This window comes from Triturus cristatus, chromosome 2_1, assembly GCF_964204655.1.
Source record: "Triturus cristatus chromosome 2_1, aTriCri1.1, whole genome shotgun sequence".
Taxonomy (NCBI): Eukaryota; Metazoa; Chordata; class Amphibia; order Caudata; family Salamandridae; genus Triturus; species Triturus cristatus.
Window position 1 is genome coordinate 63,523,267 of NC_140581.1, and position 27,763 is coordinate 63,551,029.

The window sequence follows — 27,763 nt, forward strand, 5'->3', positions numbered from 1 at the left end:
AGACAATACATCATCTGGTAAATAGTGATGTTGAAGACATTGTGGATGCGGAATTTACTGCACCCAATGTTGCTGACATCATCATATGTGAGGTTGCATAGTTTTGCCTATGTATTAACATGTGATATTTATAGAACAGTATAAGATATTTTACCCACAAGTCTGATTGATGAAGTTATATAATCTTGGAATAGTTGTGATGAAACCTATGAGTCAAGTGCATAAGGAAGACTCATGTGATTCTTTTTTACTTCTTCTTCACAGCATCAGGACCACCCAGTGGAGGAGACAGCACCACGGATGATGGGGAAGCAGCTATCCAGAGTAGTTCCTGTGCTCATACCGAGCAAGAGGGAACCAGTGGCATGGAGGGTGATTGGAGCCTTACTGAAGGCACGAGTGAAGTTACATCGGTCAGCTCGACAACAAGCTCAAGCTCCAGTGAGGACTCCTACGTGGTGGTCGATGACCCAGGAACTGGATCCACTCCATTAGAGTCCACCACCACCCCTACCATCTCCACCCTCCCAGCTGATCCCCAGCCCACTGTCTGTGGCTACTCCCCTAGAAGGGAAGACATCACTTTCATGCCAGGCACCCAACCCCTGCATCTGTCTTCCCAGCTGCCCCGAGTGTGGAGTCCATTAACCTCATGAGGCCGATCTCTGTGGGGTACACAGCAGTGCTGAATGTCCTCCAGGTGCAAACCAATAACCTTACACAAATGATCTGTCCTGGAGGGCATATCTGCCTTACATAGATCCAAATCAGATTCAAGCCTTCACACTGACAGCAGCATTGTAACAAATTCATCTGTGCCACACCCCTCCTGCCTCGTCCCCATCTATAGTCCCGACTAACCTACTTGACCTAAGCACATGCAAACATAAACATGCATCAACCTCAACATTCAAATGCAGTACACAAAAATAGAGACTTAAGAGCAAACACACACACATGCGCACTGATAAGACAGACTCACCCTGACCACAACAGACATGCCAACAGACACCACACCAGCATCCACAGTTATGCCGCAGACCTCACAACCCTCTACCTCCACAACCCCTACCCATGCCTCTCCACGGAGAGACGCCGACCACTGCAGCAGTAGCAGGAGCTTAACAAGGCACTGTTGTGGAAATGCCAAATAAAGAGGTATCAAGCTTACCCTGGTTGCAAGAGGGACTAGGTACACAAAAGGAGGAACCAACGACTTTGTATATTACAGTGCTGATATTCATGACACTAGTCACAGAAGGACACAACTAACCAATACACCCTGATGAAGTCCACAAAAGATGAACAAAACGTGTTGGCTGTTTTTACAATTTTCATGTGAAGATTAAAGAACCTTTTGGATTCATACTAATTTGGAACATATTCATGGTGGTGCACTTCACAGTTGTGATTGAATCAATTTTAGTCGTTTGGATACTCTCTGGAAACACCTGGAGTGGTGGATGTGCACACTATACAGCAACACATTTTGAACATTGGACTAATTTTGGGGGAGTATTGGGGGAGGTGCGTTTGCTCTATAGGCTTGATGTTTTGCTTTGGTTGTGGAGATCCAATCAGGTTCAAGCCTCCACACTGAGGCCAGCATTGTCACACATTCAGCTGTCCCACACCCCTTCTGCCTCTTCCCCATCTATAGTCCCGACTACCCTCCTTCACCCAAGCACATGCAAACATACACATGCATCAACCTCAACATTCAAACGCAGCACAATATCACATAGACATAAGAGCAAACACACACACATGCACACTCATAAGAAAGACTCACACTGACCACATCAGGCATGTCAATAGACACTACACCAGCATCCACAGACATGCCGCAGACCCCACAACCCTCTGCTTCTATAACTCCTACCCTTGCCTCTCTTTGTACTCACTCTGCCTAGAAATTCCACCTACTTGCCCTTGACCTCTTCCCTACCCAAACCTCCAAACCCACTACCAAAAAGAAGAAAATGACCATGCCACCCCTGCAACCCCTGCCATTCACTTCAGACTCCCCTGCCCAAACACAAAAAAAGACCCACAAAGCATCAACCAAAAGAAATTCCCCTCTTTCCAGAAAGTCCCAACCTCCTCCTAAAACCCTTATGTCCACAATCTATCCAGTACCTCCACACCCTAGAAATGCCACCCCAAGAAATCACCTGCCCTTGCAGACCCTTCAACATTATCGAATCCCTAAACACTTGAAGCCCGGCCCTTCCCCCTCCATCTAGCACTCCCACTGCAGTTGTCGCTCCCCTCCATCTGACCTTTCCACTATATCTGTCCCGCCTCCTCCATCTGACACTACCACTGCAGTGGTCCAACCGCTTCGCCTGATTCCATCCCTCCCAAAACCCAACCTAGTCCTCCCTAGTTTTATCCCCTTGGTGCCTGGCATGCCCCCTAGATGCCTCTCCCATAGAAGATGTCCCTTTGCAGGACAAGTACAGGCAGGATAAGATTGGCATGATGTGTGTTGCTCATGAGTGCCACAAACTTTATTGGACTGGTCAATTACCTTTTACCTAATTCAATTGCTCCCTTATTTTGCTGAATAAAGCATGTTATAATTTTGATTTTAGATTTGTGTGTCCCCAAAATGTATTTGTTGTTAACTGTCATTCATGTGTGATTTGTGCTGTAAGTATACATTGATGTTAGTATGACATGGATTGCATATGTTCCATGGAGTAGGAGCACTTGGTTAGTATGTAGTCTAGAATGTTGTGCCAACATTGGCTGGGTGTCAATGTCAACATTAGTTTGTCTAGGAGTGTAACATGAAGTCAAAAAGCTTTATTTTGGAAATCTCACTTCCACATAGTTCATGTCAACATAGTGCAAGTGTGGCAAAGTTTAGGAGAAGCATGCTGCATATGTTTGAAATGACAACTGTCTCATCAATACACCTGGATACTTATGTACACAGAGTAATGGTACAATGGAGGTATGTGACTTGATCATGGTGGACACATTTCTGTGTCTTCTATAGATCTGGTTGACTAGTTGCAATGACAGCCTTGCCACAGGTGGCATGTCAGGGTAGGCTAATACACTTTCAAGGCTGTGGACCCATATAATACATTTCCTGTGCCTCTGGCAGTATAAATTAGGTATTGTTCTGACACTGTCCCTACCTTATTGCCTTCCAGGACTCCCCTTTCTACAGATATTCCTGTTAGGCAAGGTGTCTGTGGTATGTATTATCCACTGCATTTAAAGTTCGTTACATCTTGATTTAGTATGGGGACGTCATGTGCATGGTGTATGTGTCCACGACATATCTTATTAAGTTACAGTGTTTTGCTGTCCTTACAGGGACACAATTGTAGTATGTGTTAGTTGCATGTGTACACAGCGTATGGTGCAGGAATGGTTGACACACAATTAGAATGCTAGCGATGACATGCTGTGATTGTAGAGTTGTACAGTACCTAGCATTGCAATGCATAGCTCAATCTGGCCTTATGCCACAGTTAGAGTGTGAGAGTCAGGGTATTTCAATATTCTGTGAACTGCACATTGACCACATCATGGTTATGTGATGTTACTTTAGATTGTGTATTTGCATTTGCATTCGATCATTCACCAGCTCAGAGTATGGTAAGAAGCAGGTTAGGGGAGGTATGGCCTATTCCAGGCTGGTGTTAGTTGCAATATGTTGTCCAAGCTTTTCATTGAATATTGGTTAGATAAGTGAAGTTGAATGTGTCTACGTGGATGTGTGACAAGCTAACCGTGACCAAGACACAATGCAAGGCACTTCTGATTTGTGGTTCGGTGGTTTACTCTTCTTGTTTTTTGCATTGTGACAAACTTTATATTATCCCTTCAATGAATCCAATTGTGTATTTTAGTGAGACAAGTCTTTGGTTGTGTGGAGCTATATGGTTATGTATCATGAGTATGTGACTACCTTTTTCAAGAAACTGAGCAACTTGCTAGTGCATTTCACATATGGGCACTGGTTCCAGATGTTGTCGTTTCAGGCATATGATGATTCTGAGATAGGATATGGCACGCCGTAAATTGTACCTAAGATGGCAGACAGTTTGTATTTGCCAAACGCTATGATAGTCATATAAGTTAGGTAACACACATGCAACCAAGCTCCATAGGAATTAGGAGTTGTCATGATACTGCCAGGAGTAGATTGTGCTTGTTGTGTCCAAGATATGTCATCTACTTCAGGGACACTGCTGGCTGCTGCATTGTCTAAGTGTGTCAACTATGTCTCATACATTTATCCAAAGTGTATTAATCTTAAAGGGTATTTCTTATGTACATCACATTGCACTGTAGGTAATGCTAGGCTAGGTCAAGTCCTATCAGAACATTATGAGTGAACAACATTTGTCTGTGCTTTGTTACCCAATGCTCCTTCTACTCCCCTTATGTGACACAGCTGAATGTATACCTTTGATGAATGACAATGCACGGCAAAAAAATTCCTTTGTGGCTTAGTTCATGCAATCAGACTGAACTCAGTTGTTGGTAGCAGGAGTGGTGTAGAGCGGATTTAGTTCAGCATGGATGCTGTGTGCCATTCCGGGATGACACTTCCCATGGACAGCTGCCCAGGGCCTCACAAAATGCTAATGACTACAGAGTCCAGCAAGTGAGCACATGTGTCAGTGGGCTAGAAGTGTTACAAGCTACAGGTGGACTGCCCCCTCCCTTGGGTTTTTCAACCATGGGGCATCGGGGTAATGCACAATCAACACACAATACCGCTCACCTGGGTCCCTTAGGAATGGGCTGAGAAGTGAATATGTTTGACACTAGCAGCCTTTCAGTTTACAGACTGGAACAAGAATCTTGAATCTGAGTTTCTTTCCATACAACATAACTTGCTCTCACCCCTCACTCGCCGTACACAATGAATCATCATCATAACAGTATATAGCCACATCACTTGAAGGAGCTATGGATGTGACCGCAAACTGCCCCCGCCTGGATGAACATTAGGGAATCCTATTGTACACCCACATTACTTATGTCTGACAGACATAATGGCATTGTAGCACAATGGGCACTGCTCAACAGGGATGAGGGCAGGGAGAGAAGAGTATTGCACGGATGAGATTTTGGATTTTTGCTCTATTTTTCACTGACAAATATTTTGTCTGTACAAGCTAGAACTATACAATGTTACCCACTCATCATTTATAGTTGAGCATATGATATGTTTGTATGTAGTTATTTGTGTATTGAAAATAATGGAGTACTTATGAGATATGCTTGATGCTTGCCAAGATCTAACAGAGATGAACTTGATTGGATATTAAGGCTAGTGGATTGCCCTGTGCTACATGTGGTAAGCCGAGTGGGCTGTGAGTGTACAGATGTCCTGTGGGCCCATCTGGTGTGCAGGTGCTACAGGAGCCTGTGTTACACCCATGCACTATTTTGACAGACGGGGGGGAGGTGGGTGTTGTGATGTAAGGCCGAGCTGCACATGTTGTTGTAGAGGTTTATGTTGTAGGGGCTGAACTAGCTAAACTAGGGTAGAGGTGAGAGTGACTTGTGTTTCCAATTTTAAAATGGCGGGGAGACTTAGACTTAATAGAGGAAGAATATGTGGCAATTTTTATATGAGTGGAAGGGAGGAGTTAAGGTCAAATGCAGTTCTTGGATAGGATATGTGATGTATCCTCATTATTACAATGAGAATTTTTGAAAATGCTGGAGTGAGGATATCATAGTGTGGGACCTCTAAAAACAGGTTAACAACTGTGTGAGGTATGCTAGGAATTGGAAGATGTGATTGTGTTAGAACAAGCTAGACAAGGTTAGAGGCTAACAGGAGATAAGAGCTGTAGTCTTTGGCACTATGGTGAGAGATGGTTGTGATAGGGCAGATGCATTGAGAAAGGTAGTTGTTAATGTGCAGAAGTTAATAGAGGCATGGAGCATGGAACTGAGATGTGGATGTGACAGAGCCACAGTGAGACAAGGTTAAAGTTTTAGGTGAAACAAAGTGGATAGGTGTTTGTCAGGGATATGCACCAATTGTGTTAGTTAGTGTGCTGTACGGGGACATGTGAGGTGATGGCTAGTAGATGGATGTTATGTTTGAATTTTTGGGTGCACTAGTTTGTCAAATGACTATTAGTAGGCCTTCAGAAGAGAAGGGTGAGTGACTGGTGAGAGGTGAATGAATGAGGACAGATTCATTGAGAAATGTAAGCCTCTGGATGAGAGATGTGGTGAGGTGTGTAGTGTTAATGTCCGGGTTGGATATGATGATGCACCTTGTGAAAAAGGAGCGGTCGAAGCCATTATTAAGGGGAAAAATGGAAATGAGAGGTGTATATTTGATATGATATGGTTATCGGCTGCTGAGGTGGGGATGAGTACAATACATTGTGTATGTGGTATGAATGGGAGAGGCGTTGTGTACAAAAGTTGTGATGAGTGGTTCTGGGAATGTAGGTGCAGATGTAAGAGGAGTAACACTAGAAAGAGAAAGAGAGAGTCTGGATAGAAGAGTTAGAGTACACGGGTAGAGCTTGGAGGGCAGAAATGGTTTTAAGGATGGCAGCACCATAGGGTGATTGTAAAGAGCTTATGGATGAAGGATAGTTTGAGAGATGAGCATGGACTTTAAGGTAGATGTGAGAGGGGTCAGGCTGGCAAAAGTAGAGATTATATATGCCAAGAGGTAATGTTGAAAGGTATAATAACAATAGAGGGATTTGGGGCACTTGTAGGTCCGGCACACAGGCCCCAGAGGATCCAGTTAGAAGATGAGGTATGCAGTTCCTTGGTGGGAGGAGGGAGGTAGAGACTGGGTTGGTCAATCACCCTCTCCCTGATGTGGGGACGGGGTGTCTCCCAATTTTGGAAATGGGGCCCTCTCACACCTGGCTGGGTGTCATGCTTCATCATAGGGCATGCTCCTTGTCGGGCCGGGGCTGCAATGCCTGATGGGCACCCTATGTGGGGCTCTTTGTGGTAGATCTCTTTCCTAAGCCGTTAGGTGTGGTGCAGGTGTGCGGGGGTTGTGTTGTAGATGTGGATGGGGTGTGTGAAGGGATGGTGTTAGAAGGGATCAAATGGGGCACAGTGGTGCTCCAAAATCGATTTAATCCGCACACCCACTGGTCCCAATTAGAAAGAGCAATGGTGTGTCACTGTTCATATAATGGTCAGAGGTGGCCGCCAGACAGTGTTCAACATATTTCTTGCCTCATGTGTCAGAGATCACGTGGCAATTCATCCGGACCAAAGGGTGTAACTACACTATCTACACAGTGGTTGGTTCGGTGATGCTCTGAGGGGTGAACCATGTATAAAAAAATAAGGGACACCCTACTCACACGGAGCCAGGGTACTTTACAGTTTAACAGAATGCACCGGTCCCTGTGGACAATCAACAAATAATACTTAATTTATAATAGCTCAATCACAATAAACAAAGGCAAAGAGATGTCTGAAAGAGAAAAGGCATATAGCACAAATTTTAAATGAAAATATGTTGTTTTATATAATGTAATCATATTATTTTAATCCAGTGCATGGTGTCCCAAGTGATTGTGAAACCTATATTTCAAGGTTGTGAGTCTTTGTGACATAAAATAAAGGTTTCAACAAAAATGTACAAAAGCGACAATTAAATCAATACATAATATGTGCTTGCAGCCTACTAATACAGTAATAGTGGCTGACAAATGCTTTGCTTCACTCAGTCGATGATGTTTCGACCCACTTAACAATGTGGGGTCTCATCAGGACTTAGCAATGAATGGTCGGTGTCCTAAAAATAAGCAGTGAAACGAGTGAATAAGCATTCACCGAATTTCCAAACTATAAAACCAGAATTTGGCGTGAAGGTGCTCTTGCCCGGGGTGGAGAAGATAATGGAGTGAAAGGGGCTGCCAAAGTCAGCTGCGGTGATTAATCACGCTCGCCTCCTGGAGAGAACTACGCCTGTCTGTCTCTCCTTGTGTAATTACAAGACCGATTGAAAGGAATTGGTCTTTTTTTATGCTCACAGGGCGCGCCCTGCTGGTCATAATTAGAATAGACAAGCAGACATGACTAAAGGAAAGGACGAGGCACACAATTCCGTGTCCTGAAGAAAGCAAGTGAAAGATATTTGGAAAAGGGGCTGAATGGAGGGGAAGACCGGTAAAAATATATGGATGAAACAAAAACAGAATTGAAGGCAGATAAACTAAAAATATGCTTGAATTCACCACGTAGGCCAAAGAACACATTTTTACAATGTCTATGCAATTGTGCAATAAAGTGATGTGTATAATGCGAAAAGCTGTGAGTGTGTGAAATATATCCATATTTCACAGAAGCAAAAAAGTCACATTTGAAGGTCAACTACATATTTTGTGGTGTGAGTCACAAAAAAATAATTGGAGATTCAGTATAGCAGGGTGAGAATCATGCCTGCTTCATCGTCTGTATTATATCTCATCTGAACGTTCTTCAAAAGTTCAATTTGACATGGTGGAGAGAAACCCACGCCATTCCTCAGCCGTTTTTAGTCCTTGATCAATGGAGTTAATATGATCTATCAATTGGCACTCTAACCTCTGTAGTATATGCATCAAACCGCCTCCTCTTTCAGGGATGACAGCTTTTTCAACCACTTGCCACTTGAGTTCATCTGCTGTGTGTTTCTTTTCATTGTAGTGAGCCACCAATGGAGCATTTAAAATGGAACATTGTATTCTGCTTCGATGTTGAATTATTCTAACTTTTATAGGTTGGGAGGTGTGTCCAGTGTACGTTGTATTGCAATTAGAGACAGAAAAGTTGAGAGAATGTTTCACATGCCCATGTTCAAAAGTATCTGTGTCAAAAGTTAATGCACATGCCACACAATTCCCACACTTGTGGTGACCTTTGATTTCTGGCAACCCCAAAGCTGATTCGAATGTTCTAGACTTTTGCCTGGAATGAACCAGGTGACCCTTTATATTCTTACCACATTTGAATGCGAACATAGGTAATTCAAAAGATGGATCTATATTTTGAATAAGGTGTCAGTTTGTTTTAAATTAACTTCTGGATTTTGTTCGTATGCATCCCAAAAGTAATGACACAAATCAGGGGTGGTTGATTTCTGGTGGTGAGTAGTTCCTTTCGGGGTCAAAACCATGCTCGCTTGTGTGAATTTTGCACGACTTTACTTGGATATTCCCTAGCCAGCAGTTTTGCTTTCAGTATTTGTGCCTCCATCATGTAGTCTTATTTCCGGTAACAATTTCTACGAAGACATAGAAATTGGCCAAATGGTAGTCCATCTCTTAAAGCACTCAGGTGATTGCTGTTACATGCAACACGGGTGTTTCTTTCCATGGGTTTTCCATGGAGAGCAGTGTAGAGTGTTCCATTCTCATACTTAATCGCCTGGTCTAAAAAAGCTATTTCTGACTTTTGTATGGTAGAGGTGAACGGTAGAATGTTTTTGAACGTTATTCAGATATTTTACAAATCCATGGAAGTCATATTAAGAACCAGGCCAGATTAGAAAAATATCATCAATGTAACGTTTCCAACATTTTATGTTGGGATGATATATGTTCGTGCAGACAAGACATACGTTTGTTCACCAAAATCCGGACCATTCTGAATTGGAATATCTGTTGACACCACACACGGCAGCCTGAGGTGCTAGATGCTAAATAGCTGTGGCGAACATTCTCAGAGCATGACACCATACACATACACATTCTGCCCAAGTCAAGTTATTTAAAAGACATGTCACCCTTTTTTAGAATGGGCAGGAAGACTCATCAGGACTGTCCCCTTCCCGCCTGCTCTTTGCCATGACAATTTAGCCACCAGCCCAGCAGCTTTGTCAGGTGTGGTAAGCATGCTAAGTTCCACTAGGACAAGAGGTACATGTAGTATTCATTGACGCAGATGACATGCTGTTATATATTCGGTCTCTCTGCACGGACATTTCAGATATTTCTGTGAGATTTGCAGACTGTGTCGAATTTGTGTGTCAACTGGGCCAAGTCTTGCATTTTCCCCTCTCTGTGGAGTATCATTCACAAGAGGTGATGGCGGGTGAGCAGAGGGTGATGCATGAGCTTGTTTTTGTACTTAGGGACCTGTAACTGTCATGATGCAAATAATCTCATTATTTAAACCTGACCAGGGCCTTATCTACCCTACGCGCATAGATAGCTTTTCCTGGCACTCTCCCAGTTGCAGGTTTAGCATGTATTTCACTTTCCAAGATGGTAATCCTTCCCTGCATCTTTTATTTTTTCTGTCACTCAGTCGTGGCTGTGCCATGTGCCACCATGGACACCATGCTATGAGGGTTGATCTGAAATAGTGGCATGATAAGTGTGGCTCTGAGGAGGATGCATCTGCCTGTGTGAAGGATGTCCAGGGTGTGCATTTTCACTAAAATGTTATATGTCAGCAACACTGCAATGGCCAGTGTGATGTATGGCTGGGCAGAGGTTTTACAATGTGGGCTTGTTCCCAACATGCATGGCACAGGAGATGGTGGGATTAATGTTGCCCCCTGGAGCACAGCTCCCCTGTGGAGCTGACAGCCTGGTGAAATTATCTTTTTGACCTAAAGTGGCCTGAGGCTACTGAGGGACATGATCTTGTACCCTTCATCTGTTATTCTGCACTTCCTAGCACGTTTACATAGAAGCATTGTTGGGAAGGACTGATGTCATGGACATATAGAGGATGGAGCTCAGTGGGGGACCTATACAGGGTCCAGAACCACAATACTTGTGTCCACTTGCAGGAAGATCCTGACATTCCATTGGGATATTTCTTGGCACTTGGCTACTCTGCTTATCACCTTTAATTTCCTCTTTACAGGAGATGTCATGTGATATGGGCTGGCAATAGGCATAGGCAGTCTGGGCAGCTGCTCAGGGCCTCGCGCCCAGCTAAAAAACAAGGGGTGCCACTTCACTGTGAAAGGCCACACTTTTACAGTTAGCCCAACTGCTCCTCCAGGGACCCCTGCCCACACAATCACATTACAAATGTCTTGAATAGCTGGTCAGGGTGTGGTGGCATTCCCTGGGGATGCAGCAGTGGAGGGAAGGAGCAAACAGGATTTTGGCTCGCAGTGTCAGGGGTGGGGCAGTGCCTCTGTTAAGTACCAGGCATTCTAGGTACCCTTTTGGCATTTTGTTGCTAGGTGACAGAAGGCCCCTTTGTTTACAGCAAGAGCCGGACACAGGTGAGGAGAGGTGGGCGAGGGGAGGAGGGAGCACCTACATCAACTTGCTTTTGTAACCTTTGCATCACCCATAACAAAGATTGGTTTAAAGTGAATGTGGATTTAAAATGTATGTAGAACTGCCAGTGCTAGGGCAGTGTTGTGCAAAATGCCTCATTATTGCTTCGAGGCACAGAGGAAGGGCCCCCCTTCCCTGGGCCTCGAAACACTGGAGCAAGCTGTAAGCTCTAGGTGTGGGGGCCCCCTTCCCTGGGCCTTCAGCCATTACCCCTTCTTTCCTCTCCTTTCATTTATTTGTTCCTCCTTGAAATTGACCAAAAAAAGAAAAACACTTTGATGGAAATGACTTTTTGGGACATTTTTCTATTGCAAAGTGCAGCCTCAGGACGGAGAGAAATAAAAGTTTCAAAATGTGAAATAGAACGAAATAAAGCAAGACAGAGTTGGTTGCAAAGTGGCCAGATTGATTTTATTGACACCCAAAACACATCAGCGCTACTTTTCATTTCCTCTTCTTTCTTTGAACAACATTGTTTTCCCCGGGTGGGGAAGTGCACCATTCCTGGATGTACTGCAATGCCTGGCTGATGGGAGGATTGGAAAGTAAAATGAGTGCCGCGGCTCTTTGTTCACTGATGTGGTACATTTCAAGTGTTACCTAATCTTGCATTCCCTATGAGTGTTTACTTTTTCCAGGATGTTATTACTTTTTTTTTAGGCAGCATATTAATCTTGTCTAGTGTGTAATTTGAACTGAGACACTTCCAGGTGATTATAGTGGGGCGCAATTGAGTTGTAGTTGAAGGCAGTGCAAGTTTCTCTCAGTAGGATGTGGCTCAATTGTCAGAGCTGACGAATATCAGACCGGGGAACTAGGTTCAGCCATTATGACCAGTACCCCAGACCACTCTCTTGAGTGAGCACATTCCTGTGCTAGACCTTAGAAGGCCCTGCAAGACTTTAGAAGTCCTGTTGTCTTAGCGCCAGCAGGTGGATCCTACTGGAGGCCAGTGTGGTTTAACCTTGAAGGCTTGTCTACCATAATCCATGCTGAAGTTCACCTCCTGTCTTGTGGGCCGACCTATGAAACAGCATACTCTGGAGCAGCAGTGAATGTATCACTGAGGTCACAAGACCCTTGAAAAGGGCAGGCTCTAGGGCAGTGCGACCGGCGTGATCGGATCAGCCGCTGACTTTGGGTAGGTGCGTCATGTTTGCAAGGATATCATGTTTTTAAAAGCACTTGCTGCATCCTTCCTGGCCTCAAGCAATTTACGGCAACAATAAACATGTCATGATAACTCCAGTTATTATTGTTCTTCTTAAAAAGAGATGGGGTTTTGTCAAGTGGAAGTTTTGCCTCGGGAAAAGTAAGTGCAGAGGGTTAATGTGCTTGCTGCAAAGAACATGTACCATGCAGATCACAACGTACACATAATGAAAATAGGTCAGTGGGTTACTGCTTTTGTCCGTGAGATCCTTTTGTTACTTGCAGTTTATAAGTCAAAAATCTAAACATAGAAAAATGAGCTATGAACTGTCATCTTAGAGCTGCATGCAAACAGCTAGGTATAAATTAGAGAATTATGTTTAAATCCCCAGTCTTTGATTATCTTCTGTATCAATGTATGATTTAGTAGTCTCAAAGGTTCTAAGTCTTTTTATTTTATCTATGTGAAGTCTTTATTTATTTGTAATGGTGTCTTTATTTTTTAAATTTGGTGTTGATTTTTTGCACATAACATAATTCTGGCAAGTAAGGAACCCACACACACAAAAAGATTGTCCTGCATGTGAGACACTGGTGAGAGGATTTACATTCAAACAACTTACTAAGTATTATTGTCATCCTAAGGTGGCACAATAATGGCACGGAAATATAACAGACCCTTTTGAAATTTGTGATTATATCCATGTTGTGAGGGTTTTTCTCTTGATGATCCCGCCACTCATTACCTCAACAGGATCTCTTCCCTTTATGAGAGAGAATTGGAATTTTTATCATGCACTCATCTGGAAGCAATCATGGAATCTGTAATTATTAAGTAAAAAATATTTAAAAAATTTGAGACCTGCCACTAGCCTTTCCATCCAATGTGACAAATGTAATCTATTAAATACAGTTTTCAAATATATGGACTTATTTCACTTGCATATTTATCTTTTTGTCCATGTTACTGATATCCTATCCACATTAGGTCTCTTCAGTGATGCCAAATAAGATCAATCGTCCTGCGATGTCACTTTCTGTGATGTCACTTCTTGTGATGTTACATGCGAATTAGAGGGGCCTCGCATCTTCCCTCTCACCCGGGTCCCCCAGATGCTCTAGGACCATCCCTGCATGTGATTATGGGTATGTGGGAGTCAACTTCCACGCAATATCTCACTTTGTCATGACAGGACCACTGATTGGCCAGCTCAGCTTTGATTTTTGTCCTTGCAGCCTATATCAATCTGAAAGAGAACATGATAATAAACTTGCCATGGGTCTGCACTGAGACCATACAAACACCTCAATCGAAGAAACCAAGCTAACATGCGCAAAATATCTAGGGGTGGTCAGAAATAAAGCCAGCCACCGCCGCTCCCCAGCCCGTTCCCTGCTTCTGAAAGCAGGCAGGCTGGGGAAAGCCTCCCCAGGCCCCGGTGGACCCCCGTCCCCAGTGCCCGGACCCGGCTGTCTTGTAGGACAGGGGACTCCCGCAACCTGGTGCCCTTCGGACAGAGCTCGAGCTTCGGGCCCAGGCCCAGGTTCCAATCCCTAGCCAGGCTGGGGAGAGTCTACCTGGGCCCCGGTGGACCCCCTTCCCCAGCACCCGGACCCTCGGCAGGCTTGTAGGACGGGGGGACTCCCACAACCCATGGCCCGCCAGATGGAGCACGAGCTCCGGGCCCTGTCCCAGCTTCTGAACATGAGCCAGGCTGGGGAGAGCGTTCCCAGGCCCTGGTGGACCTCCTTCCCCAGCACCTGGACCATTGACTGGCTTGCAGGATGGGGGGCTCCGACACCCCGGGGCCTGCCGGATAGAGCACGAACCCCAGGCCCGGTCCCAGCTTCCGAACCCTAGCCAGGCTGGGGAGAGCCTACCCTGGCCACGGTGGACCCCTGTCCCCAGCGCTCGGATCCTTGGCTGGCTTGCAGGACAGGGAGCTCCTGCACCCTGGGACATTGGGATAGAGAACAAGCCCCGGGCCCGGACGCAGCTTTTGAACCCTAGCCAGGCTGGGGAGAGCCTCACCGGGCCCTAGTGGACCCCTTTCCCCACCCGAACCCTCAGCTGGCTTGCAGGATGGGGGGCTCCCACACCCCGGAGCCCGCAAGATGGAGCACGAGCCCTGGGCCCGGTCCCAGCTTCCGAACCCTAGCCAGGCTGGGGAGAGCCTACCCAGGCCCCGGTGGACCCCCATTTGTATTTGTATTTTTAGGGGAATTTATATAGCGTATGTCTACCGACAGGTCTCTTAGCGCTGACAGAAGGAGATTTGCAAAAATGGCCCGGCAAAGACAGTCCTGGTGACAGTCCCGTTCCCAGTGATCGGACCCTCGGCTGGCTTGCAGAATGGGGGGCTCCTGCACCCTGGGACATTGGGACTGAGCACAAGCCCCGGACCGGGTCACAGCTTCTGAACCCTAGCCAGACCGTGGAGAGCCTACCCGGGCCCTGGTGGACCCCTGCCCCTAGCACCCGGACCCTCGGCTGGCTTGCAGGATAGGAGGGAGGCTCCAGCACCGGATGGCAAGCCAGACAGAGCTCAAGCCCCAGGCCTGGTTCCGAACCCTAGCCAGGCCGTGGAGAGCCTCCCTTGGCCCCGATGAATGCCCAGACCCTCGGCTGGGCAAACCATCGTTTGACAGGTGTACCGCCTCAGTCAAACTCCCCACCTGCCACTGTCCCCGGAACGAGTCACGCCCGGTGAGCGCCGGGCACTTGGAACCAGAAGCGAAAGCCCCATGGGGCTCATCCCCGCCTCACCGGGTAAGTGAAAAAACGATAAGAGTAGTGGTATTTCACCGGTGGACCGAGGGCCTTCCAATTATCCTACACCTCTCATGTCTCTTCACAGTGCCAGACTAGAGTCAAGCTCAACAGGGACTTTTTTCCTTGTTGATTCTGCAAAGCTCGTTCCCTTGGCTGTAGTTTTGCTAGATAGTAGGTAGGGACAGTGAGAATCTCGTTAATCCATTTATGTGTGTCACTAATTAGATGATGAGGCATTTGGCTATCTTAAGAGAGTCATAGTTACTCCAGCCATTTACCCGTGCTTCATTAAATTTCTTCACTTTGACATTCAGAGCACTGGGCAGAAATCACATCGTGTGAACACCCACCTCAGGCCTTCGCGATGCTTTTTTTTAATTAAAAAGTCAGCTGCTAGGCGCCGGCCGATGCAGAACGCTGGCCTCGCGCCCCCAGGGAGGGGGCACAGAGAGAGGCGACCACCGCAGCTGGGGCGATCCACAGGAAGGGCCCGGCTCGCGTCCAAAGTATCTACCACCCCGGAGGGAGGCACCTCGTCCAGGCATGGCACGCGCCCAGCCCCGCTTCACGCCCCAGCCCGACCGACTCAGCCCTTAGAGCCAATCCTCATCCCAAAGTTACGGATCTGACTTGCCGACTTCCCTTAACCTACATTGTTCCAATATGCCAGAGGCTGTTCACCTTGGAGACTTGCTTCGGATATGGGTACGGCCCAGCACGAGATTTACACCCTCTCCCCAGATTTTCAAGGACCAGCTAGAGCTCACTGGACACCGCCGGAACCGCAAAGCTTTCCAAGGCTCGGGCCCCTCTCTAAGGCAAACCCAATCCAGGGCACTCTGCCATTCACAAAGAAAAGAGAACTCTGCCCGGGGCGCCCGCCGGCTTCTCTGGGATCATTTGCGTTACCACACTGGATGCCGCGAGGGTGCCCGTCTCTGCAACTCCAGGTTCGGGTATCTGAACCCGACTCCTTTTCGATCGGCCGAGGGCAACTGAGGCCATCACCTGTTTCTTCCGAACGGCGCATGCCCATCTCTTAGGACCGACTGACCCCTATTCAACTGTTGTTCACATGAAACCCTTCTCCCCTTCGTCCTTCAAAGTTCTCGTTTGAATATTTGCTACTACCACCTAGATCTGCACCTGCGGCATCTCCACCTGGGCCCTCGCCCTGGGCTTCCATGCGCACTGCAGCCGCCCTCCTACTTGTCGCGATTAAGCCCCCGAGGCTCTCAGCACCAGCGACGGCCGGGTATGGACCCTCCCAGGGAAGCCAGTCAGGGAGGTGGGCACCTGAGGCAGGTGCACACAGGCAGCCGGTGGAACACCACCGACAGCCACGTGCAGCACGCAGCCAGGCACCCCAGGATGGGCCCGGGGCGGACCAGTCACCAGACCTCTTCTCGGGGGCCAGGTGCACCAGCGGCGTACCTCCACGGCAGGACCTGGCAAGGGACCCTGCCACGGGTGATCGGGGGTCTGACCTTGTGGGGGGACGAAGGGGAAGCAGAGCTAACCCTGTGACAGCCCCAGCCGTGTCCTGGGGAAGCCTCGGGGCGATTGACGATCGAGCGACGCTCAGACAGGCATAGCCCCGGGAGGAACCCGGGGCTACAAGGAGCATTCGAAGTGTCGATGATCAATGTTTCCTGCAATTCACACTAATTATCGCAGCTAGCTGCGTTCTTCATCGACGCAAGTGCCGAGTGATCCACCGCCAAGAGTCACAAGCAACTTTTCAAAAACGTTCACCCACCTGCGGGTGCAGAGAGGCAGGAGGAAGGCAACGCCGTCCATCCACCGCCCGCATGGCAAGACGGCCGGGGCGCCCCGTTCAAGGCTTCTCCTCTGGGAGTCAGACTGCACCGTTGGGAGAAAAAAACATTACCATGCGCTCAGCCCGGGAGTCTCCCCCACACACCCGTGGGCAAGGGAAGGGGCTCCTGGAGTGACGGGAGCAGGTAGCCCCACAGCCACCAGTCTCTCCCAGAGTAACCAGGAGGGACCACAGGAGTCTTCAAACCCCTCAGACCGGCCGCATGGGACCAGGTCAAACCGGGTACCTGGCAATGAGGGAGGGTCTCTCCACCTGCACATCAGCCGTCCGTCGCCGGGTGGCCCGAGCCATGCCAACAGGCTGGCTTTTTTCAACTCACCCCACCCTTGCCTGGGTCGGAGGCACCAGAAGGGAAGAGCCAGGCAGCTCCCCATCCCGCACACCTGCCACCGAGAGGAGCTGGGGTCCCCTCACAGGCCCTTGGCCCCTTCTCTTTCAGGCCCACCCTGCCTCACAAGAAGGGCAACTCTTCAGTCACCTTGATCCCTGTGGAGCCGGGACAGTGGGTGACAGAGAGCCCAGCTGGCCACAGGGCCCTTCGAGGGGGGGTGTTACCAGCCCGAAGATGCACAGTCATTATTTTTCCCCCACTGCGGGGGTCATGCCGGGTGAGCTTGGGTTCCATCTCAGGAGGGCCTACCACTGTGACCATCCCAGAGAGGGACAGGGGACAGGGGCCGCCCCCTGTCCCCGGGCCCTTGTGTGTCAGTCAGGTCGACCCCAGTGGAAGAGGCCCACCAAAGGCCCGGTCCTCACCCGAGCACTCCATGTGGCCACAGACCGCTCCGCCAGCCGGGGCATGGCAGGGCGAGGCTCTGTGCCTAGGGTGTGTGCTTGCAGGAGGCAGACAAGGGCTTTGGGCTGGCGCCGTCAATCGCTCAGACTGCTCCACCGTTAATGATTATTATTATATTATTATTATTATATTTGGGTTTGTAAAGCGCACAGATACCCGGGGGTTTCCCGGCGCTAACAGAGGAAAAAGAAGCAGGGAGACAAGAAGGAAGTGGACATTAAGCAGAGAAAAGCCAGGTTTTTAGGCCCTTCCTGAATTTCAGGTAGCAAGTTTCAAAGCGCAGAGAAATGGGGAGTTTGTTCCAGAGTGATGGCGCCAGATAGGAAAAGGAACGACCACCAACTCTGGTGCGTTTGAAACGTGGCACGGAGAAGGTGCCAAGAGAAGAGGATCTGAGGGTACGCACAGGACAGTATGGTTGAACCAGAGTGGAAAGGTAGGGGGGGGAGTTGCCTGTTTTAATCCTGTGCATGTAACAGAGAGCTTTGAACTTTGCTCTAGATTCGATGCGCAGCCAGTGAAGGCTGCGCAGGGAAACAGCAGCAGAGGCAGTTCTGGGCAAATTGCAAAGCAGGCGAGCTGCCATGTTTTGCACCACCTGCAATTTGCGTGTTACTTCCTGGTTAACCCCAAGGAGGAGCACGTTACCGTAGTCTAACCTGGAGGTTACTAAAGCCTGGACCACAGTTCTTAGGGTATCTGGCGGCAGCATCCATGCTATTTTTCTCAGCCATCGCATGATATTAGTACAGATGGCTGAGACTTTCACAGCATGCTGCTTCATGGACAATTGGTTGTCAAATGTAACTCCCAGGTTACGAGCCTTGGTGGATGGAACCGGCAGGGGACCCATTTGCAGAGGCCAATGCTTAGGGCCCCAGAGAGAGGTGTCAGGACCGAATAGAAGAAGTTCGGTTTTATCGCCGTTTAATTTTAGTTTATTGGTCAGCATCCAGTTGGCAATATTAATAAGCCCAGATCGAAGAGATGAAGTAGAGGCGTGTTTATTAGAAGAAAGAGAGAAAATAATTTGGGTGTCGTCCGCATATGAAAATATGGAGAGACCAGATTGTTCTGCCAGAGAGGCGAGAGGACTGACATAAATATTGAAAAAGAGAGGGCTCAGGATAGAGCCCTGGGGTACACCGTGAGGGGACGGGAGAACAGAGGAAACAGAAGTAGGGGAAAAAACCTGGAAAGTGCGTGCGGACAGAAAACTGGCAATCCAGGCTAAAGCCATGCCATGGATACCAGCGGCCTTTAGGGTGGAGAGGAGGATGTCATGAGAGACGGTGTCAAATGCCGCGCTTAAATCCAACAGGATAAGCGCCACCGTCTCTCCTCTGTCCACCTGTTGTCTAATTGCCTCTGTGACACCTAAGAGGGTGGATTCAGTGGAGAATCCAGCCCTAAAACCAGACTGGGATGGGTGTAAGAATTTGGTGGCCTCAATGTGAGAGGAGAGGCAGAGGTTAATGTGTTTTTCTAGAACCTTGGACAGACAAGGGAGTAGAGATATGGGTCGGAAATTGGAAGGATTATTGGGATCGGCGTTGTTTTTTTTGAGAAGGGGAACCACCATAGCGTGTTTCCAAACTGCAGGGACGGTGGCTTCCAACAAAGATGCGTTCAGGAGGGCTAAGATGGGTAAAAGAGCGGGAGTATCAAGAGTGCTTAAAATTTGAGGAGGCATGGCATCAAGTGGGGAGCCAGATTTGATTTTAGCCATGAGTTTGAAGAAGAGTTCCAGAGAGATCGAATCCCATTTGTCAATAGAAGTGTGCGGAACAAGGGTAGTGATATCCTGAAAGATGGTGTTATCAGGATCAGTACTGGGCGGGATGTCTAATGCTCGTGGGGAGGCATCAAAACCGGCATAGATACGGTCTATTTTTTCCGTAAAAAATTCGGCAAGAGTATTACATTGGACTGTGTCCAAAGAGGGGGCTTTTGGTGAGTTTGATTGTCCAGAGAGTTCTTGGACAGCTTTAAAAAGAGCTTTTGGGCGGTTTTGGGCTGATAGAATAAAGGTGTTAACATAGTTTGCCCTGGCAGATTTGCACAGGGAGTGGTAGTTTCGAAGTTCCATTTTATAAATTTCTTTATCGTTAGGGGAATACGCAGATCTCCATATGCGTTCTAGTTTCTTACACTTGGATTTGGCGCATTTGAGTTGGTCATTAAACCAGGGGGCAGGGGGGTGAGTGAAATTTTGTTTTCCATTACGGGCCGGAAGACAGATATCAACGGCTGAAGAAAGCCATGTGTTAATTAAACTTTCATCTTTGGTAGTAATATTGTTGGGTAGAGAGGGTAGGGTTAAGGCAAGCTGGTGATTCAGTTGTGACAATTTGAGTTTTTTCCAATTTCTATTCGGTCTGAGAGTCTGAGTATGCACTGATGGACCGGCAATAACACTCGTCAGGATGTTAAACTCGATAATGTAGTGGTCGGACCAGGTAATAGGTTTGGAAGGGAGGCAGGTAATGTCGTCAAGGTTCGAAAAGATGGGGTCAAGTAGATTACCTGCCTTGTGTGTAGGGCCTGTGTTATGAAGATGTAGATTAAGAGCGGCCAAATCTTGAAGAAGGTGTGTACGGATAGGACAGAGTGAGTTGTTAAAGTGGATATTAAAATCGCCAAGGAGAAGAAAGTTTGAGGTTTGAAGCAATAGAGGAGCTAAATTTTCCGATAAAGAAGAAGCCCATGCGCCAACAGCGCCCGGTGGACGATAGAGTAATACGCCCGACAAGGTGTAGTTAGGGTTCAATAATAGTTTGAAGTAGCCAGCTTCGCAATTGGGTATGGCTAAATCTTCCCACTTACATGAGTAGGTCCGTTTATATATGATGGCGATGCCACCTCCCTCCTTGCCCTGTCTATTGCGGCACACATAGGTGTAGTTGTTAGGGAGAGCTGTAGCAACGTCAGGTCCCGTGCAGTCGTTCAGCCAGGTTTCTGTTAAGAACAGGGCCGATGGACTGTCAGAAACCAAAAGATCAAAAATGTCCCTCTTGTGCTTAGGCAGGGACCTGCAATTCAAGCTCAGGAAAGTAAAATCCGTAGAATGATGAGTGGGGAAGGGAATGATTTGACATGAAGAGGGTTTCCAAAACGTAGAACTGGGAATATGGGTAAGTGAGGGTGCCGAAGTTAGAGTCAGGGAGCAAATCTGACAAGATGTAGGGGCATCCGAGGCCCGTAAGCAGGGGCAAGTATTATTCATAGGGGAACGAAGAGATCGTAAGGCATGGCTAGAATAGTAAAGCCTGGGGTTTGTGGAGCACGGTGCAGGGGGGGTGGTCCCTGGTCCCGTCTGGTCGCGGACGGGCGCAGACGGGCTTAACTTAGGCGCAACTTCGGCGCGAAGTCGGCGCCCCCGCTGCGTCCGTCCGCTGCGCCTCCGCCACTCCCCCGCAGGATCCTTCCGCAGGTTCACTTACGGAAACATTGTTACAACTTTTACTTCTTGTAGGTAGTCAAGTTTGATCGTTTTCTTGGCACATCCCCAGGGCCGTTGCCAAACCCGGCGGGGCCGATCCGAGGACCTCACTAAACCATCCAATTGGTAGTAGCGACGGGCGTTGTGTATAAAGGACAGGGACTTAATCAGCGCAAGCTTATGCCCCGCACTTGCTGGGAATTCTAAATTCATGGTAAATAATTGCAATCCCCAATCCCTATCATGAACGGGGTTCAGCGGGTTACCCGCACCTGTCGGTGAAGGGTAGACACATGCTGATCCATTCAGTTTAGTGCGCGTGCTGCCCCGGGCATCTAAGGGCATCACAGACCTGTTATTGCTCGATCTCGTGTGGTTGAACGCCACTTGTCCCTCTGAGAAGTTGGACGCCGACCGCTGGGGGTCACGTAACTAGTTAGCATGGAGGAGTCTCGGTCGTTATCGGAATTAACCAGACAAATCACTCCACCAACTAAGAACGGCCATGCACCACCACCAACAGAATTGAGAAAGAGCTATCAATCTGTCAATCCTTTACGTGTCCGGGCCAGGTGAGGTTTCCTGTATTGAGTCAAATTAAGCAGCAGGCTCCACTCCTGGTGGTGCCCTTCCATCAATTCCTTTAAGCTCCAGCTTTGCAACCATAATCCCCCCAGAACCCAAAGACTTTGGTTTCCCGGAAGCTGCTCGGCGGGTCATGGGAATAACGCTGTTGGATCGCTAGTCGTCATTGTTTATGGTCGGATCTTTGACGGTATCTGATTGTCTTTGAACCTCCGACTTTCGTTCTTGATTAATGAAAACAATATTGGCAAATGCTTTTGCTTTGGTTTCTCTTGCGCCGGTCACAGAATTTCACCTCTAGCGGCAAAATACGAATTCCCCCGGCCGTCCCTCTTAATCATAGCCCAAGTTCCGAAAACCAAAAAAATAGGACCTGAGTCCTATTCCATTATTCCTAGCTGAAGTATTCAGGCGACCGGCCTGCTTTGAACAGTCTAATTTTTCAAAGTAAACGCTTTGGACCCCCAGGACACTCAGTCAAGAGCATTAAGGGGCACCGAGAGGCAGGGGCTGGGAAAGGCGGTAGCTCACCTCACGGTGGACCACCAGCTCGGTCCCAAGATCCAACTACGAGCTTTTTAACTGCAGCAACTTTAATATACGCTATTGGGGCTGGAATTACCGCGGCTGCTGGCACCATACTTGCCCTCCAATGGATCCTCGTTAATGGATTTAAAGTGTACTCATTCCAATTACAGGGCCTCGAAAGAGTCCTGTATTGTTATTTTTCGTCACTACCTCCCTGAGTTGGGAGTGGGTAATTTGCGCGCCTGGTGCCTTCATTGGATGTGGTAGCCGTTTCTCAGGCTCCCTCTCCAGAATCGAACCCTGATTCCCCGTTACCCGTGGTCACCATGGTAGGCACAGAAAGTATCATCGAAAGTTGATAGGGCAGTCATCCAAATGTATCGTTGCCATCACGGGGACGTGCGATCGGCCCGAGGTTATCTAGAGTCATCAAAGCGGCCGGGCGAGCCCAGATTGGTCTTGGTCTGATAAATGCACGCATTCCGGGAGGTCAGCGCTCATTTGCATGTATTAGTTTTAGAATTACCACATGTTGGACTTGGCTCTTTTTACAGGGTCATCCCGGAACTTTTTGCCTTCCTCCTATATTTTTTCTGACCTGTTATTGGCTGTTTTATGACTCTGGGTACTGCTGATCAGTGCTAAAGTGCATATGCGCTTCCTATGTAAATTGATGCATGGATTAGTGATTCCATGATTGGCTGATTTGGTTTACTTGTCAGACTCTAGTACAGTTCACCAGGTGTGCCCAGGGCTGGTAATCCAAATGCTACCTGTTCTCCATAGGCCAGAATGGGCAGTTTGATTATTACATCCTATAATCCTAACTGACTAAGGGAACATGGTAGAAATTAAAATTTAGTATGCCTGAACTCAGAATGATAAAATACATCTTTTAGTGAAGTTGGTTTTAACATTCTGTGTTTGAAAATACCACTTTTAGAAAGTAGGTATTTTCTTGTCTAACCATCCAAACCTGCCTCCACTAGGCTGTATATTCCTTGTCTGGAGTTTGAGTGACAGGGGTTGGGGAACTCCAGGGGGCTGGGGAATTCCCGGAGACAGGGTGAGTCAGCACAGGGCTGAATAGAGAGATCTCCATGTAGATGGGTGGGAGGAGTTGCACCTGGGTCCTGAATAGGGCTGTGCTTTCCCTCCACAATGCTGGCTCCAACTCCTGTGGTGCGTCTGATGTCTCTGTCCTGCACTGTGAAAGAAAAGAAGGAGTCATGTCAACAAAGTGCTCCAGGACTGACCGGAACTGGGTTGGACTAGGCAAAGGCCTCTCTGCCTTCAGAGAACAAAGAGAAACTGTGTATAAAAAGGGGACCCAGACGCCAGAACTTTAGATCACTTTGGGAAACAAGAAGAAACCTCTGCTGAGGAGAGGAACCAAGAAGAAACTGAGGAGAGACTATCTCTGAAACTGGGGGATTGGCCTGCAGGCATTGCCTACTGCCAAAGAGAGGCGAAAGGAACTTTTTGTGTACTTTTGCTCAACTTGTAAGGATCTCCAAGGGCTTGGAAAATAGCTTGCCTCCTGCTAAAGTCTCAGGGACAACAGACGTCAACCACCAGCTCCCCAGAGTTCTTTGGAAGTGCCTGCTGCTGTTTTGGGCATTCTGAGGGACTGCGTGTCGCAAGGAGCTGGAAGCGCAACACACGGAGAAGAAGCGTGTCGCCGTCGCAGCCACTGCTGTTGCATCACTGAACAAGGGTGTCGCCCCTGTAGCTGTCACATTGCACAGCATCACGAGAAGCTCCCCGCAACACCGAAGAAGTGTGTCGCCGTCGCAGCCATCGTAGCTGATGCATTGCACCGCATCAGGAGAAGAATCTCGCATCGAGGAAGAAGCGTGTCCCCGTCGCAGCCACTGCCGTCGCATCTTGGATGACGCTGCTGTAGCTGTCGTATTCCACCGCATCAAGTAAAGCGCCTTGCATCCACGGAGAAGCGTGCCGCCGTCGGAGCTGCTGCCGTCGCATCACTGAACAAGGGTGCCGCTGCTTCAGCTGACGCATCGAGCCGAGATCTCTCGCAACATCGGAGAAGCGAGCCGCATCAGGAAGTTCTTCCGTCTTTATTTCTTTGCACCAAACTTTCATCGCATCACCATCGTTGCAACATTTTTGTTGCCCTGCGTGTCGCACCTAAAGCTTAAAGTGTCGCATTTAAGAACTAAAGAGAACTAAGCTAAATTCTACCATCTTTAAAGTAGCAGTATTGTGGATTTTTGTTGTTTATGCTCTTCTGGTAAATCTATATAAAGAATACTTATTTTTTATATAAAACTTGTGTGGTGTCCATCTGTAGTGTTGTCACAAATGCTTTACACACTGCCTCTGAGATAAGCCTGTCTGCTTGTGCCAAGCTACCAAGGGGGTGAGCAGGGGTTATTTAGGAGTGTACCCCTTACCCTGACTAGAGACGAGGGTCCCTATTTGTCACAAGTGCATACCTGTGCCAACTAGAGACCCCTAATTCTAACATTGGTGGTCAGCGGTGAGGATTCTGTACTTGCATTTGTGACTCATGTACAGTGATTGGTGAACACTTCTAGTGAGTGCAGATCAAAACGCAACCACATACTTTTTGATAGATTGTTTTTTTTTAGATTGTCTATTCTTGCAAAGAACTGCCAAGTTTAACTACCATGAGTAAAGCAGCATCTGTTGATTATGATTGGGAAGAGGAGTGACTGGATTACTACAATATCAAGCAGCTGAAGCACTTTTGCAGGAGATTCAAAGTTGCAATGACCGGTTTCTCCAAGAAGGACGAGTACCAGAAGGCACTGAGGGCCTGGGTAGAAGCAAGGAGTACCCCTGAGGATGAGGAAGGGGTTGACAATGCAGAGGAGCAGCTGGGTGGGCCATTGGGTCCAGGGGGGAGGACAGCAACTTCACCAATAGGTAGCAGTGTTTCTGCCAAAGGCCTGTCTCAAGAGGAGTTGGAGGACAGGGAGAGATGTAGGGTGCATGAAATGGAGCTGACCAAGTTCAAATTAAACGGGCAGTTGGAAATTGAATTGCAAATTAGGAAATTGGCCCTAGAAGAAAAGAAAATGGAAATGGAGCATGAGTTGAGAATGTGGAAGCCTGATTTAGAGCTCAAGAGGCTTGAGGTCATGAGTGTCTCAGCCCAGCAACAAGAAATGTGCTCAGAGAGTGTGCTTTGCTGAGTTGGAGGTGGAATCCAGCTCAGATGGTGGCAGCAATATTGAGTTATCTAGTGCTGGGAGAGTAGTACACACACCTAGAGATTTGGTGCCTGACTTGAAGGAGAGGATTAACATACACCAGGAGGTACACAGATATGAAATAGCTCCAGTAGTGTGCAGTGGCCCTGAGGAGAATGGGGAAACTGGCACAGGGGTTCATAGTCCTAGTGGTGGTAGGGACACTCTACTGACACTAGGTGAGAGGTGCAGGGAGAGGGGTTCCCCCAAGGATGAAGTCCTAGTATGTGAGTGTGAATACTACCCAGAAGAGTGTGGGTTGAGCGACAGAGACAGTCAGATACTGTCTTGTTAATCTCAGGAGAGTGGTGTGGAGTACGTGTGCGAGGCACTGGATGGTGAGGTTAAGGATAGTTTGGTTAACCCCTGTGGGGGGCTGTGTGATCCAATTGTGAGAGAGCATATTATAAGTCCCTGTTTTCCAGAGCTATGCCAACACCTGTTGGAGAGTGAGTTCTCTGACCCCCAGAGAGCTCCCATTGGAGGCAGACCTTTTGCTGGATTCCAGAGGGTCTGGAGAGGCATCAGGGAGCGATCCCAAGAAAAGTGGTTCAGGTATCTTTCAACCCAGAGTGGGGGAAGAGGTTCAGTGTAGCCCAGCTAGGTCCCAGTGTAGTTGAAGGGGTGTAGGGACTCACATCCTGTCTCAGTGGAGAAGGAGTGAGTGTGGGGCTGCATTTCCCAAGGTGCTTGAAACCCAGTCTCAGAGCCTGGATGGTTCTTTAAGGGAACACCAGGTGGGGAGCTTAGTCTGCCCTGAGGGGCTGCCCATTGTGCGGGATCCCCTAGTGTCTAGTGAACTGGGAGTGTCTGTAAGGAGGCCTCTATCCGTTCTGGTGTCTAGCAGTGCCACTCCTAAGAGGAGGGTGCCTAAGTCTAGACTGAGGGGTGAGATGGGGAAAGAGTCCCCAGTGGAAGAACCAGTGGGTCAGGGGCCAGCCAGAAGGGCTGCATCACCAGTGAATGACCATGGTGATACCCCTTCTGTCCTGGGGGATCTTCACAAGTTATGTGTTACCCTCGGGGGGCATACATGCTCACCTGGAAGTCCTGGTGCATCAGTCGAGTGTTCAACTGCATGGGTTGGTCCCAGGGTTGGGAAGCCGGGTTCAGGTGTTGACTGACCTGGAGGAAGTGGCAACTGTAATCAGTGCCCTGACCGATGTAGCTTATAGGTGTACCACTCCATGTGGGAGGGTACAGCACTATGGAAGGGGGTGCATAGGGAGGGAGTCCTCGCCTCTGACTCTGGTGCAGCCTGAGGGGTTAGACCCTAGGTTGGAGAGCCAGGTTCAGGTGCTGTCTGACCTGGAGGGAGGGACACCTGTAAACAGTGTCCTGACCGGTTGGTCTTATAGGAGTACCACTTCAGGTGGGAGGGTACAGCACTCTGGAAGGGGGTACAGAGGGAGGAAATCCTCGTTTCTGACCCCGGTGCAGCCTGAGGGTTTAGACCCTAGGTTGGAGGGCCAGGTTCAGGGTGTCCCACCAGACCTGGGAGCCCAGTTGCAGGATAGAACCCCTGAACTTGTGGGCGAATTGCGCAGGACACCTGCCACAGGTGCCCTGGCAATTCTGGAAGAGGGTACCACTCCAGGTGGGAGGGTACAGAGCCCCAACAAGGAGGAGGAGGACCAGGAATGGGAAAGCCTGCCTCAGTCTCCTGTCCAGCCGCCGGGTACAGGCCTGGGGCTGGTAGGTCAGTGCCAGGATATCATACCTGACCTGACAGGAGGGAAAATGGAAAAAGGGTGCCAAGGACTTGGGGCTACTGCCCCCTGCTTTCTGATGCCACAGAGGAGTGAGAGCCCTGAAAGGCATAAGGCCTGGGTCTCATCTCTGACCACTGTCCGTGGCCACTGTGGCTTGCTGTCTGTCTGTTGGGACATACCTGTGAGCAAGTTTAGGTTAAATACTGCACAGGTGGTGTCCACAGGTGAGGAGAAGGGTTCCCCATGGATTAGCTTGGTGGGCCCTGAGAGAATGGACAGAGGGATTCCAATAGGTTCACTTTGGCATAGAACTGGAGTCTGCCCCTGCAGTTGCGGTCCAGGTCCAGGTTCTATCGCCCAAAGCAGGGAAGCCCATCAAGGTAGTGATTGGTCTACTCTGCGTTTTGGCTGGAAGGGGGTTGTGTTGGACTT

General features: G+C 48.4%; 1 non-coding gene and 1 pseudogene across 1 annotated transcript; both read right to left on the bottom strand.

Moving 5' to 3' along the window:
* Positions 1–16,764: 16,764 nt before the first annotated feature.
* On the bottom strand, positions 16,765–16,918 carry LOC146863738 (5.8S ribosomal RNA). The gene has a single exon (XR_014977484.1). It is a non-coding gene; the product is annotated as a 5.8S ribosomal RNA (ribosomal RNA).
* A 4,323-nt stretch (positions 16,919–21,241) lies between these two features.
* LOC146863739 (18S ribosomal RNA) lies at positions 21,242–23,022 on the bottom strand (annotated as a pseudogene).
* Positions 23,023–27,763: the final 4,741 nt, after the last annotated feature.